We start from the raw sequence: 16,810 nt of genomic DNA, 5'->3' as shown, positions 1-16,810 counted from the left end.
GCAGCTCTTGATTGTCACAACCTTTTAGAAAGATTGTAGAACTGGGAGTGGACAAATGCAGTGCACAACCTTTATCAACATAATGATAAAACATCTTAAACACTTCCACTAACACAAATACAATCTTTTAGACCATACCCCCAAATATGCTAATGAGCCACTTCCAACACATTAACCCACCTACATTTCAAAGTGCAGTGAAAGTAAGGTAAACAACAACAAGTTATTTGACAACAATAACACATTGATTCTACTGTAAAAATCAACATAATGATAAAACATCTTAAACACTTCCACTAACACAAATACAATCTTTTAGACCATACCCCCAAATATGCTAATGAGCCACTTCCAACACATTAACCCACCTAAATTTCAAAGTGCAGTGAAAGGAAGGTAAACAACAACAAGTTATTTGACAACAAAAACACATTGATTCTACTGTAAAAATCAACAGAATGATAAAACATCTTAAACACTTCCATTAACACAAATACAATCTTTTAGACCATACCCCCAAATATGCTAATGAGCCACCTCCAACACATTAACCCACCTAAATTTCAAAGTGCAGTGAAAGGAAGGTAAACAACAACAAGTTATTTGACAACAATAACACATTGATTCTACTGTAAAAATACTGTATTTCTTCTGCAACTCAGTAGCCGGTAACTTACTTTTAAATTACAGGTCGTTTTTAACAGTGTGTACCATAAGCACATCTGAAGTATCCTATAAATATAACCAGGGTTGGGGAGTAACGGATTACAAAAAAATGGTAACTGTAATCCATTACATTACCAGCAAAAATACTGTAGATTATAGATACTTTTGAAAAACTAGATTATTATTTCGAGGATTACTTTTACATTCAGAAACAATATTTGACACTTCGCTCTTTTCTCAATGACATTCTAATCAACATTGAAAACAGGTGCAAATGTAAGTTTGTTCCACCTGAGCGAGTCTGACCACAAGTCAGAGACTACTATGATGACACACCAAATGTGTTTGATGGATCGCGGGAAAAGAGCAGGAATAGGCTTTTGTAGGCTACAGTCCAAGCTATGTCTTCCAATGGTGCGACTGCTGTCGGCATCCAAAGTTTATCCAACTTGAATAAATGCTTGGAGGTAAGGAGGACAGCAGTGGTGTAGACTTCAGTGATACAGATATCACTTATTATTGATATCTACATAGCACATTGATGTGAATCACACTGATGCTCTCTCATTTAGCTATATTCACCTTACGGATTGTGGTTGTTGTGGATGTTAGTTCTCAAATCTAAATGTGTATTTGAACCCAATATTGGTTGAATTCAAAAAGTTTAAGTTGCCTAACAATCATTGTTTTTGAAACCAGTGAACAGCCAATGAAAAATGCGTTCTTGCAACAGCTGAATAGTGCGGATCCAAGCCTATGGACTAAAAGTGCGGCTTTTATTGCTCAGTCTAATTCACTCTGCTAAAATAAATCAAATCCATTGGTCTAATGCACGCATGCTCAAACTTGCACACTTTTGATAGACTTAAAGGGTCAATCTGTAGTTGCTACATCCATTTTTGGACTTATAAATATATACAGTATACACTACCGGTCAAAAGTTTTAGAACACCTACTCATTCAAGGGTTTTTCTTTATTTTTTCAATTTTCTACATTGTATAATAATAGTGAAGACATCAAAACTTTGAAATAACACATATGGAATCATGTAGTACCCAAAAAAGTGTTAAACATATCAAAATAAATGTTATATTTGAGATTCTTCAAATAGCCACCCTTTGCCTTGATGAGAGCTGTATACTTCTGGCCCTTCTTTGGACACTGTGTTAACAACCCTCCAGGTGAGCTTCAATGCCATACAACTCTCCTTCCGTGGCCTCCAATTGCTCTTAAATACAAGTAAAACTAAATGCATGCTCTTCAACCGATCGCTGCCTGCACCTGCCCGCCTGTCCAACATCACTACTCTGGACGGTTCTGACTTAGAATATGCGGACAACTACAAATACCTAGGTGTCTGGTTAGACTGTAAACTCTCCTTCCAGACTCACATCAAACATCTCCAATCCAAAGTTAAATCTAGAATTGGCTTCCTATTTCGCAAACAAAGCATCCTTCACTCATGCTGCCAAACATACCCTAGTAAAACTGACCATCCTACCAATCCTCGACTTCGGCGATGTCATTTACAAAATAGCCTCTAATACCCTACTCAATAAATTGGATGCAGTCTATCACAGGCCATCCGTTTTGTCACCAAAGCCCGATATACTACCCACCACTGCGGCCTGTACTCTCTCGTTGGCTGGCCCTCGCTTCATACTCGTCGCCAAACCCACTGGCTCCAGGTCATCTACAAGACCCTGCTAGGGAAAGTCCCCCCTTATCTCAGCTCGCTGGTCACCATAGCAACACCCACCTGTAGCACACGCTCCAGCAGGTATATCTCTCTGGTCACCCCCAAAGCCAATTCTTCCTTTGGCCGCCTCTCCTTCCAGTTCTCTGCTGCCAATGACTGGAGCGAACTACAAAAATCTCTGAAACTGGAAAAACTTATCTCCCTCACTAGCTTTAAGCACCAGCTGTCAGAGCAGCTCACAGATTACTGCACCTGTACATAGCCCATCTATAATTTAGCCCAAACAACTACCTCTTTCCCTACTGTATTTATTTATTTTGCTCCTTTGCACCCCATTATTTCTATCTCTACTTTGCACATTCTTCCACTGCAAATCTACCATTCCAGTGTTTTACTTGCTATATTGTATTTACTTCGCCACCATGGCCTTTTTTGCCTTTACCTCCCTTATTCTCACCTCACTTGCTCACATTATATATAGACTTATTTTTCTACTGTATTATTGACTGTATGTTTGTTTTACTCCATGTGTAACTCTGCGTTGTTGTATGTGTCGAACTGCTTTGCTTTATCTTGGCCAGGTCACAATTGTAAATGAGAACTTGTTCTCAACTTGCCTACCTGGTTAAATAAAGGTTAAATAAAAATGTAATAAAAAATCAAAGTGTCACCAACAAAAATGTAAACAATAGGCCTATTGCAAATGCAGCATATGGAATTCATTTTTTACATGTAGATTACTTTCTAAATATAATCTGTTATAGTTACATGTCCAAAATTGTAATCAGTAATGTAACTTTTGGATTACCCAAACTCAGTAACGTAATCTGATTACATTCCGTTACTTTTAGATTACTTTCCCCTTAAGAGGCATTAGAAGAAGACAAAAATGTATATACCAATTGAATGACATCAATGTTAAAGTTTACATAGCTGGCAATACAGTGGGGCAAAAAAGTATTTAGTCAGCCACCAATTGTGCAAGTTCTCCCACTTAAAAAGATGAGAGAGGCCTGTAATTTTCATCATAGGTACACTTCAACTATGACAGACAAAATGAGAGAAAAAAAATCCACTTGTTAGCCAGGGTTCGTGAAGATAACCAAGAATTTACTTTCAGATGAGACTGAATTAAGGTGGCGATTAATATTGACTGCTATTGATGTAAAATATTACTAGGTCTTTAAGAGTTTATTCGGAAGATAACAGCTCTATAAATATTATTTTGTGGTGCCCCGACTCTCTATAGTTAATTACATTTACATGTTTAGCTCAATCAGGTAATATTAATTACGGAGAAAGGATTTTATAGAATAGCATGTCATATCACTTAATCCGGCATAGCCAAAGACACGACACTGGTTTTGCTTTAGCTTGTGCTGGTCACCAGTGTCTGAAAAACACAGTGAAGGCTGGTCAACAGTGAAAACACACTGAAGGCTGGTCTGACAGTGAAAACACAACAAAGGCTGGTCACCAATGAAAACACAAGGAAGGCTGGTCACCAGCGATAACCCAATGAAGGCTGGTCTGCCTGCATAACCAGCTAGACCATGCTGGTCAGACCAGCTTGACAAGCTAGACCAGAGAAATAGGAGTGCAGACAATGTAAGTAACGTGATCTATTTTCATTTAACTGTTAACTCAGAGGGTATTGTCAGCAATAATCATATGGCCATAGAAATTAATTACACTGTTTGCACTGAAACTGTCTGCCTTAGCAAGAAGCCCACTGTGGGCAGCACACTCAGTACCATTGGCTCAAATGTAAATGCCATTGACATGTCAGATGAAGTAGAAGTAATATGGCTACAGGTCCACTCAAAAATAATCTTCAAGCCTAACCGATGCCTGTAATCTGGTTCAGGTTATCTGTCAACCTACCAGGGTATTTACAAACAGAACAGGATTGAAATCCTCCACGTCTATTGACCCCATCTTTACTAATATGGCAGAAATCTGCTCTAAAGCAGTATCCACACCCATCGGATGTAGTTGTCATAACATAATAGCCATATCAAGAAAAAACTCAGTTCCAAAGACTGGACCTAAAATTGTGTATAAGCAATCATATGAATGGTTTTGCAATGATTTCTATGTCAAAGATGTGAAAAATATTTGTTGGTCTCTTATTTGTATTGAGGAACAACCTGATGCCACACTTGAATAATTTATTAAAGAGCTTCTTCCAGTTACAGACAGGCCTGCAGCCATGAAGAAACTGACTGTTAGCACTGCCAAATCCCATGGATAGATGATGAATTAAACATCTGTATGGCTGAGAGGGATGAGGCAAAGGGAATAGAAAATAAGTCTGACAACACAGCAGATTGGAAAACATACAGTAAATTGAGAAATCACGTAACTAAACTAAATGAAGAAGAAACTATACTATGGAACAAAGATACATTCTATAAAGAATGATAGTAATAATCTCTGGAGTACCTTAAATAAAATTCTAGGCAAAAAAATCTAACTCAGCTCCATCCTTCATTGAGGCAGATGGCTTGTTCATAACAAAACCCTTTGACATTGCCAACCACTTTAATAACTTTTTTTTGGACAAGATTAGCAAACTTAGTAAAGACACGCAAACAACAAATACTGAGTCTTCATATTCATGCATAACGACCCAAATAATGAAAGACAAGCAGTGTAGTTTTGAGTTCTGCAAAGTTGGTGTAGCAGAGGTGAACAAAGTTGTTGCTGTAGCAGAGGTGAACAAAGTTGTTGCTGTAGCAGAGGTGAACAAAGTTGTTGCTGTAGGAGAGGTGAACAAAGTTGTTGCTGTAGGAGAGGTGAACAAAGTTGTTGCTGTAGCAGAGGTGAACAAAGTTGTTGCTGTAGCAGAGGTGAACAAAGTTGTTGCTGTAGCAGAGGTGAACAAAGTTGTTGCTGTAGCAGAGGTGAACAAAGTTGTTGCTGTAGCAGAGGTGAACAAAGTTGTTGCTGTAGCAGAGGTGAACAAAGTTGTTGCTGTAGGAGAGGTGAACAAAGTTGTTGCTGTAGGAGAGGTGAACAAAGTTGATGATGTAGCAGAGGTGAACAAAGTTGTTGCTATCCATAAATAAGGACAAGCATCCTGGTACCGACAACCTGGATGGTAAATTGCGTAAGTTGGTAGCAGAATACATTGGGACTGTTTTGTTAGATTTCAGTGCAGCTTTTGATCACAACCTATTGCTGAAGAATCGTAGGTGTTATGGATTTACAGTACAAATTGAGTGTGGTGTACTGCAGGGCAGCTAGATTTGGACGTTATTGTTTTCTGTTTTTACTAGTGATCTTCCACTGACCTTGAATAAAGCCTGTGTGTCTATGTATGCTGACGACTCAATTGCATACACATCAGCTATGACAATAAAATAAATAACTGCCACCCTTTAAAAATAAATATATATATTTTTTAAACTTGGCAAGTCAGGTACGAACAAATTCTTATTTACAATGACGGCCTACCCCAGACGACGCTGGGCCAGTTGTTCGCCACCCTGTGGGACTCCCAATTACAGCCGAATGTGAAACAGCCTGGATTTGAACCAGGGACTGTAGTGACACCTCTTGCACTGAGTTGCAGTTCCTTAGACCACTGCGTGCCACTCAGGAGCCCTTAACATAGAGCTCCAGTAAGTTTTAGAATGGGGAACTAATAGACTGGTACTAAATATGTTTTTTTTAACTAAAGGCATCCTTTTTGGGACAAATCACTCAAGCCTAAACCTCATCTAGATCTATTACTGAATAATGTGTTGATTCAGCAAGTTGAAGAGACTAACCTTCTGGGTGTAACACTAGATAGCAAGCTGCAATGGTCAAAACATATACTGTAGAATCAATGGTTGCTAAATGGGAAGAAATCTGTCCATGATAAGGTGTTGCTCTGCTTTCTTGACATCTAAATCAACCAGACAGGTCCCACAGGCCCTAGTTTTGTCACACCTTGCCAGTTACATGGTCATATGCAACAAAGAAGGACATAGGAACATTTCAGTTGGTCCAGAACAGAGCAGCACGTATTATGTCACTGGTATGCATGTCAATCTCTTCTGGCTCAAAGTTGAGGAGAGATTTGACTGAATCACTATTGGTTTATGTCCTTGGTTTTGATGGGTTGAAGGTACCGAATGTTCGGACACTCATCGGTATCACACAAGACATGCAGCCAGAAGACTCTTCACAGTCTGATAAAGTACCACTTACGGCACGGGGACTGTGAAGAGACACAGACATTTTTATATATTTTGTATTGTATTTTGCATTGTATTATGTAGTGTTATGTATATTATGTATTTTATTTGTTGTGTTTTGTTTCCTGTTTGGACACCAGGAATTAGTAGCCCTTGCCTTGGCAGTGGCTAATTGGGGATCCTAATAAAATACAAAAAACACTAAATACTGCAAAAACGTTTTCTTGTTTTGCTCACCAACAAACACCACCCCCATCACACCACCATCATCATCTTCCTCATCATCATCTTAATCACAGTAATGTGGATATGACTATATTTCTGTTATAGGGCAAACAAGCAGCTGGTATAATATGCACAACAAGATTTTAAGATTATTATTTGAACATGAGTTGTTTTGAGAAGACATAGGGTCCAGGCACAGGGTGAGGGTCCAGTGTTCTACTGAAAGCTGTAAACATAAATCTGCATGTGCATACATACATTATATTCCTCTCCAGAATTGATGTTTTTATGGCGAAGGTTGATGTGTGGCGCCCTCTGTGGAGAAGACTTGATATCTCATCACAGACTCATCTCACTGGTTAGCACAGTAAGTAGCCTACCTCCTTGTTGTCTTAAACGCAGGCAGGCAGGCAGGCAGGCAGGCAGGCAGGCAGGCAGGCAGGCAGGCAGGCAGGCAGGCAGGCAGGCAGGCAGGCAGGCAGGCAGGCAGGCAGGCAGGCAGGCAGGCAGGCAGGCAGGCAGTGGTAATATGTAGGTTGTGGTGCATTAAATATGCTATAGAAACTGTCTCTTACTGTCTGTCAGTAAGAAGATCTGGTGTGAAAGGAGTACATTTACATTTTAGTCATTTAGCAGATGCTCTTATCCAGAGTAATGAGTGCATACATTTTCATACTGGTCCCCCATGGGAATCGAACCCACAACCCTGGCATTGCAAATCAAAACAAAGTGTATTGGTCGTGTACACAGATTTGCAGATGTTATCGCAGGTGCAGCGAAATGCTTGGGTGTCTAGCTTCAACAGTGCATAAAAAAATTAAGAAATATCAGAAAGAGCAATGTCAAAGTCTGGAATATAGATACAAAATATGGGAAAAAAGGGCCTCCCGGGTGACGCAGTGGTTAAGGGCGCTGTACTGCAGCGCCAGCTGTGCCATCAGAGTCCCTGGGTTCGCGCCCAGGCTCTATCGTAACCGGCCGCGACCGGGAGGGCTTGGTCGGTAGGGGTGTCCTTGTCTCATCGCGCACCAGCGACTCCTGTGGCGGGCTGGGCGCAGTGTGCGCTAACCAAGGTGGCCAGGTGCACGGTGTTTCCTCCGGTGCATTGGTGCGGCTGGCTTCCGGGTTGGATGCGCGCTGTGTTAAGAAGCAGTGCGGCTTGGTTGGGTTGTGTATCGGAGGACGCATGACTTTCAACCTTCATCTCTCCCGAGCTCGTACGGGAGTTGTAACGATGAGACAAGATAGTAGCTACTACAACAATTGGATACCATGAAATTGGGGAGAAAAAGGGGTGAAATTCAACAAAAACATTTTTTTGGGATGACTTCTGTAACCGTAATAGCCTTGGTTTCATGCATGTTAACATTAGAAGCCTCCTCCCTAAGTTTGTTCTATTCACTGTTTTAGCACACTCTGCCAACCCGGATGTTCTAGCTGTGTCTGAATCCTGGTTTAGGAAGATAACCAAAAATTCTGAAAGTTTAATCCCAAACTACAACATTTTCAGACAAGATAGAACTGCCAAAGGGGGCGGTGTTGCAATCTACTGCAAAGATGTCCTGCAGAGTTCTGTTCTACTATCCAGGTCTGTACCCAAACAATTTGAACTTCTACTTTTAAAAATCCACCTCTCTAAAAACAAGTCTCTCACCGTTGCCGCCTGCTATAGACCACCCTCTGCCCCCAGCTGTGCTCTGGACACCATATGTGAACTGATTGCCCCCCATCTATCTTCAGAGCTCGTGCTGCTAGGCGACCTAAACTGGAACATGCTTAACACCCCAGCCATCCTACAATCTAACCTTGATGCCCTCAATCTCACACAAATTATCCATGAACCTACCAGGTACCTCCCCAAAGCCTTAAACACGGGCACCCTCATAGATATCATCCAAACCAACTTGCCCTCTAAATACACCTCTGCTGTCTTCAACCAAGATCTCAGCGATCACTGCCTCATTGCCTGCATCCGTAATGGGTCAGCGGTCAAACGACCTCCACTCATCACTGTCAAACACTCCCTGAAACACTTCAGCGAGCAGGCCTTTCTAATCGACCTGGCCCGGGGCATCCTGGAAGGATATTGATCTCATCCCGTCAGTAGAAGATGCCTGGATATTTTTTTTAAATGCCTTCCTAACCATCTTAAATAAGCATGCCCCATTCAAGAAATGTAGAACCAGGAACAGATATAGCCCTTGGTTCTCCCCAGACCTGACTGCCCTTAACCAACACAAAAACATCCTATGGCGTTCTGCATTAGCATCGAACAGCCCCTGTGATATGCAGCTGTTCAGGGAAGCTAGAAACCATTATACACAGGCAGTTAGAAGAGCCAAGGCTAGCTTTTTCAAGCAGAAATTTGCTTCCTGCAACACTAACTCAAAAAAGTTCTGGGACACTGTAAAGTCCATGGAGAATAAGAACACCTCCTCCCAGCTGCCCACTGCACTGAAGATAGGAAACACTGTCACCACTGATAAATCCACCATAATTGAGAATTTCAATAAGCATTTTTCTACGGCTGGCCATGCTTTCCACCTGGCTACTCCTACCCCTGGTAAAACTGACCATCCTACCAATCCTCGACTTCGGCGATGTCATTTACAAAATAGCCTCCAATACCCTACTCAACAAATTGGATGCAGTCTATCACAGTGCAATCCGTTTTGTCACCAAAGCCCCATATACTACCCACCATTGCGACCTGTACACTCTCGTTGGCTGGCCCTCGCTTCATACTCGTCGCCAAACCCACTGGCTCCATGTCATCTACAAGACCCTGCTAGGTAAAGTCCCCCCTTATCTCAGCTCGCTGGTCACCATAGCATCTCCCACCTGTAGCACACGCTCCAGCAGGTATATCTCTCTAGTCACCCCCAAAACCAATTATTTCTTTGGCCGCCTCTCCTTCCAGTTCTCTGCTGCCAATGACTGGAACAAACTACAAAAATCTCTGAAACTGAAATCACTTTGCCACCATGGCCTTTTTTTGCCTTTACCTCCCTTATCTCACCTCATTTGCTCACATCATATATAGACTTGTTTGTACTGTATTATTGACTGTATGTTTGTTTTACTCCATGTGTAACTCTGTGTCATTGTATGTGTCGAACTGCTTTGCTTTATCTTGGCCAGGTCGCAATTGTAAATGAGAACTTGTTCTCAACTTGCCTACCTGGTTAAATAAAGGTGAAATAAAATAAATAAATAAATCAGCAAGGGCATTGAAGATGAAACGTGGCTGGGTCTTTCAGCATGACAACACACCGCCCGGGCAACGAAAGAGTGGCTTCGTAAGAAGCATTCCAAGGTCCTGGAGTGGCCTAGCCAGTCTCCAGATCTCAACCCCATAGAAAATCTTTGGAGGGAGTTGAACGTCAAAACATCACTGCTCTAGAGGAGATCTGCATGGAGGAATGGGCCAAAATACTAGCAACAGTGTGTGAAAACCTTGTGAAGACTTACAGAAAACATTTGACCTCTGTCATTGCCAACAAAGGGTATATAACAAAGTATTGAGATAAACTTTAGTTATTGACCAAATACTTATTTTCCACCATAATTTGCAAAGAAATTCATTAAAAATCCTACAATGTGATTTTCAGGATTTTTTTTCTCATTTTGTCTGTCATAGTTGAAGTGTACCTATGATGAAAATTACAGTTCTCTCTCATCTTTTTAAGTGGGAGAACTTGCACAGTTGTTGGCTGACTAAATACTTTTTTTGCCCCACTGCCCCACATTGCTCGTTCTGCTCGTTCTGATTTTTCAAAAAAAAATTACATTTTGGATTATGTGTGTATTGTTTTGTAATGCTAGGTATTACTGCACTGTTAGAGCTAGAAACACAAGCATTTCGATGCACCTGCGATAATATCTACAAGTATATATATATATATATATATAAAGGATAAAACAATATTTAAACATGATTAAAATAACTCTACTATATGTACAAAGGGCAGCAGTCTCTAAGGTGCAGTGTTGAGTATTGAGTGGTAGCCGGCTAGCAACAGTGACTAAGGTTCAGGGCAGGGTAATGGGCGGAGGCCGGCTAGTGGTGACTGTTTAACAGTCTGATGGCCTGGAGATAGAAGCTGTTTTTCAAAGCAACACTTATCTAACATCTGCCTTAGTCATACATCAGGCCTGGTCTGGTCTGACACTGTGTCTGCTGTCAGTGTGCTGCCTGTTCGCTACATTTCAGCCAATACAAGAGTGATCCTCCAGACTCTGTTTATGTAAGAGTCTCTTCTCTAAGAACTCTGCCCAATGCATCAACCATTATGTGTTATAGCCTGTAATGTCATTTTATTTTTGTACCAATGGAGGGCAATATTTCATCACTGGTATTTTCTCTAGGAGAGCCTCGGTGTTCTGCACCCAGTGGTCATCCCCATCATGATTGTACTGTATTACAGCCTTATCTATTGAGCTTTGCATAGAGCTCTCACACATAAAACAACTTTGTCCCCCTGATGTCCCTGAAATTCAGCATTCATTGTGCATGAAAGAAGACTGTGATGCATTGTTATAAAGATGAGTGGAGTATAGGTTGAATTTATTGTTCTTTTTTTGAGTGTCATTTTCCCTGGATTAAGAATGACCCTCTGTACTCTAGCAACAGATTAAGACAGTCTGAATGATCATTCATATAAACTCAGTGAATTGTGATGAAATTTGGGGTGGCAGGTAGCCTAGTGTGTTGGGCCAGGAGCCAAAATATTTCTGGTGAATAATCTGTTTATGTGCCCTTGAGCAAGGCACTTAACACTAATTGCTCCTGTAAATTGCCCTGGATTCGAGTGTCTGCTAAATGACTCAAATGTATTTTCCCTCCTTTGATATTAAGCTGTGATTGGCCTCGGGGACTTACAATAGCTTGTTGCTTGGTAACATCAGAAAAAAACCTCTACCATCCTCATGTTCTCTCTACGAACCCATAACTATTTGTGTGTTTTGAAGAGGAGTGTCATCCTGAAAACCAATAAGATCTGTTGACAAATGTTGACAACAGTAATTCGCTAACTTTATTCATATATTGTACGTTTCTACTATTGCATGCGTGTATCTCAAATGAGCTACAATACAAATGGCACAAAATGTTTTTTGATGCACGATAAAGACTGTAATGATTTGGAATTGTAACAGTTTCGTTGTGTTTCATTAGATTTAGTGGTGTTTTAGAGACGCAGTGAGGAGACAGATAGGCAGGGTTTAGCTGCAGTTAGATCAGATATAAGTGGAAATGCAGCATAAGGCTATTGATAGTGGTTCTCTGGCAGCACACTGTATTACGCAATTCTGTTGAGACAAAAGTGGGTTCTGTTTATAAATCCTATAAATCCTAACAATTAGTTATACGTCAAAGGATTTTAAAAGATGTCTATACATTGCCTTCGAAAAGTATTCAGACCACTTGACTTTTTCCACATTTTGTTACGTTACAGCCTTATTCTAATATTGATTAAATCATTTTTTCCCCTCATCAATCTTCACATAAAACCCCATAATGACAAAGCAAAAACAGGTTTGTAGAAATGTTTGCTAATTTATACAAAATGAAAATCTAATTTACATAAGTATTCAGACCCTTTACTCAATACTTTGTTGAAGCATCTTTGGCAGCAATTACAGCCTTGAGTCTTCTTGTGTAGGACGCTACAAGCATGGCACACCTGTATTTGTGGAGTTTCTCCGATTCTTCTCAAGCTCTGTCAGATTGGAAGGGGAGCGTTGCTACACAGCTATTGTGAGGTATCTCCAGAAATGTTCTAGTCCAGGCTCTGTCCGGGCCACTCAAGGACATTTAGAGACTTGCCCTGAAGCCATTCCTGCGTTGTCTTTGCTGTTTGCTTAGGGTCATTGTCCTGTTGGAAGGTGAACCTTGGCCCCAGTACGAGGTCCTGAGCGCTCCTGAGCAGGATTTCATCGAAGAACTCTCTGTACTTTGCACCGTTCATCTTCACCTCGATCCTGACCAGTCTCCCAGTCCCTGCCACTGAAAGACATCCCCACAGCAGGATTCTGCCACCAACATGCTTCACCATAGGGATGGTGCCAGGTTTCCTCCAGACTTGACACTTGGCATTCAGGCCAAAGAGTTCAATCTTGGTTTCATCATACCAGAGAATCTTGTTTCCAGTCCACTTGACCGTGCTGCTGCTCCAGTTTCAACTGTTCTGCCTTATTATTATTCGACCATGCTGGTCATTTATGAACATTTGAACATCTTGGCCATGTTCTGTTATAATCTCCACCTGGCACAGCCAGAAGAGGACTGGCCACCCCACATAGCCTGGTTCCTCTCTAGGTTTCTTCCTAGGTTTTGGCCTTTCTAGGGAGTTTTTCCTAGCCACCGTGCTTCTACACCTGCATTGCTTGCTGTTTGGGGTTTTAGGCTGGGTTTCTGTACAGCAGTTTGAGATATCAGCTGATGTACGAAGGGCTATATAAATATATCTCTTGACTAGATTTGATGGTCCGAGAGTCTTTAGGTGCCTTTTGGCAAACTCCAAGCAGGCTGTCATATGCCACTCTACCATAAAGGCCTGATTAGTGGAGTGTTTCAGAAATGGTTGTCCTACTGGAAGGTTATCCCATCTCCACAGAGGGACTCCAGAGCTCTTTCAGAGTGACCATCGTGTTCTTGGTCACCTCCCTGAAAAAGGCCCTTCTCCCCCGAATGCTCAGTTTGCGGACAGCTCTAGGAAGAGTCTTGGTGGTTCCAAACTTCTTCCATTTAAGTATAATGGAGGTCACTGTGTTATTGGGGACATTTAATGCTGCAGACATTTTTTGGTACCCTTCTCTGTGCCTCAACACAATCCTGTCTCTGAGCTTTACGGACAATTCCTTTGACGTCATGGCTTGGTTTTTGCTCTGACATGCACTGTCAACTTACAGTTGAAGTCGGAGGTTTACATACACCTTAGCCAAATACATTTAAACTCAGTTTTTCACAATTCCTGACATTTAATCTTAGTAAAAATTCCCTGTCTTAGGTCAGTTAGCATCCCCACTTTATTTTAAGAATGTGAAATGACAGAATAATAGTAGAGAGAATTGTTTATTTAAGATTTTATTTCTTTCATCACATTTCCAGTGGGTCAGAAGTTTACATACACTCAATTAGTATTTGGTAGCATTGCCTTTAAATTGTTTAACTTGGGTCAAACGTTTTGGGTAGCCTTCCACAAGCATCCCACAATAAATTGGGTACATTTTGGCTTATTCCTCCTGACAGAGCTGGTGTAACTAAGTCAGGTTTGTAGGCCTCCTTGCTCGAACATGCTTTTTCAGTTCTGCCCACAAATTGTCTATGGGATTGAGGTCAGGGCTTTGTGATGGCCACTCCAATACCTTGACTTTGTTGTCCTTAAGCCATTTTGCCAAAACTTTGGAAATATGCTTGGGATCATTGTCCATTTGGAAGACCAATTTGCGACCAAGCTTTAACTTAACTGATGTCTTGAGATGTTGCTTCAATATATCCACATAATTTTCTTTCCTCATGATGCCATCTATTTTGTGAGGTGCACCAGTCCCTCCTGCAGCAAAGCACCCTCACAACATGATGCTGCCCCCCCCCCCCCCCCCCCCCGTGCTTCATGGTTGGAATGGTGTTCTTCGGCTTGCAAGCCTCACCCTTTTTCCTCTAAAAATAACGATGGTCATTATGGCCAAACAGTTCTATTTTTGTTTCATCAGACCAGAGGACAATTCTCAAAAAATAATGATCTTAGCCCCCATGAGCAGTTGCAAACCGTAGTCTGGCTTTTTTACGTCTGTTTTGGAGCAGTGTCTTCTTCCCTGCTGAGCGGACATTCAGGTTATGTCGATATAGGACTCGTTTTACTGTGGATATAATACTGTACCTTGGTACCTGTTTCCTCCAGCATCTTTACAAGGTCCTTTGCTGTTGTTCTGGGATTGATTTGCACTTTTCGCACCAAAGATCGTTAATCTCTAGGAGACAGAACGCTCCTACTTCCTCAGCGGTATGACGGCTGCGTGGTCCCATGGTGTTTATACTTGCGTACTATTGTTTGTACAGATGAACGTGGTACCTTCAGGCATTTGGAAATTGCTCCCAAGGATGAACCAGACTTGTGGAGGTCTACAATTTTCTTCTGAGGTCTTGGCTGATTTCTTTTGATTTTCCCATGATGTCAAGCAAAGAGGCATTGAGTTTGAAGGGAGGCCTTGAAATACATCCACAGGTACACCACCAATTGACTCAAATGATATCAATTAGCCTATCAGAATTAGCCTATCAGAAGCCATGACATCATTTTCTGTAATTAACTTAGTGTATGTAAACTTCTCACCCACTGGAATTGTGATACAATGAATTATAAGTGAAATAATCGGTCTTTAAACAATTGTTGGAAAAATTACTTGTGTCATGTACAAAGTAGATGTCCTAACCAACTTGCCAAAACTATAGTTTGTTAACAAGAAATTTGTGGAGTGGTTGAAAAATGAGTTTTAATGACTCCAACCTAAGTGTATGTACACTTCTGACTTCAACTGTATATAGACAGGTGTGTGCCTTTCCAAATCATGTCCAATCTATTGAATTTACCACAGGCGGACTCCAATCAAGTTGTTGAAACATCTCAAGGATGATCAATGGAAACAGGATGCACCTGAGCTCAATTTCAAATCTCATAGCATACTGTTTTTAAAAACCCTGTTTACGCTTTGTCATTATGGGGTATTGTGTTTAGATTGCTGAGGAAATGTTGTTATTCAATCCATTTTTAGAATAAGGCTGTAACAAAATGTGGAAAAAGTCTAGGGGTCTGAATACTTTCCGAAGGCACTGCATATACAATGCATGCACAAACATCAAATGGCATAGCATGGTATTCCTTAGAGGATAGCTGTAACCTGTATTTGGTTCTCAGCCTAGTCCAAAGACAAATGTACTGTTTTCATGGCGAGCATGACCTCACGCTGCGCTATCGGAAGTCTGCTCTGATAAATCAGTAATTGAGGGTTCTTACTTGATTTGCTCTCTTGTGTTTAGATTGAGAGGGCTGCTTGACTGAAACATTGGGAGTCTAAAGCGATTATATTCTCTGCTCATAAGATAAAGCCTCCAGTGTTTTGCTTACATCATAGCTGAGTAAACACTCAACAGAAACCAAAAAGACAAAGTCAAGCCCTCTGTGCTGGTCCATCATTTCCCACTCATGCTGGATGTTTATAGTTTACTTATTGCCTACTTGGCTCCACATCCAATTTGAGTTGAACATTTATTTTAAACAGCGCTTCACTTTATGAAGTGAAAGAAAAGGAAATAATGATTACATAGACTCATAACAACAGTATGGTAGCCTACAGTATGAGTGCTGAGTTGTGTTCTGGTGCTTGACAGGGTCATACCAGTCATTGATTGGTTACCTGGACTGGCCGAGCTGTTTCATTTCCCTACTGCTGTGAAGGAGTGTTGCTTGCTCGGATAGGTCCTGCCACCCTTTCCAAAGCCGGGATCTCAGAGGCCCCTAGGGTGATGTCTATCGTGTGTGTGTGTCTGACTCATCTCAGCATTGAGAGTGACAGAAAGCCCAACCAGCATGACCATGACATAGGGATTATCTTGATATGATGAATTTGCTTCATCACCGAATCTGTACAATTCTGTAGAATTTCTAATACAGCTTACAAGCAGCTGAGCTTTGAAGTGTATTCATACAGCAGAGTTGATTTGGAGCAGGTGTGGACAGGTATTTGTATTTATTATGGATCCCCATTAGTTCCTGCCAAGGCAGCAGCTACTCTTCCTGGGGTCCAGCAAAATGAAGGTAGTTCATACAGTTTTAAAAACATAACATTACATTCACAGATTTCACAACACACTGTGTGCCCTCAGGCCCCTACTCTACCACATATCTACAGTACAAAATCCATGTGTATGTGTGTGTATAGTGCGCATGTTTTCGTGTGTGCGTGTATGCATGTGTCTGTGCCTATGTTTGTGTTGCTTCACAGTCCCAGCTGTTCCATAAGGTGTATTTT

The sequence above is a fragment of the Oncorhynchus kisutch genome, linkage group LG3 (genome assembly GCF_002021735.2).
Source record: "Oncorhynchus kisutch isolate 150728-3 linkage group LG3, Okis_V2, whole genome shotgun sequence".
NCBI lineage: Eukaryota > Metazoa > Chordata > Actinopteri > Salmoniformes > Salmonidae > Oncorhynchus > Oncorhynchus kisutch.
The sequence above is the reverse complement of the archived record's forward strand: the minus strand, read 5'-3'. Positions refer to the sequence as shown.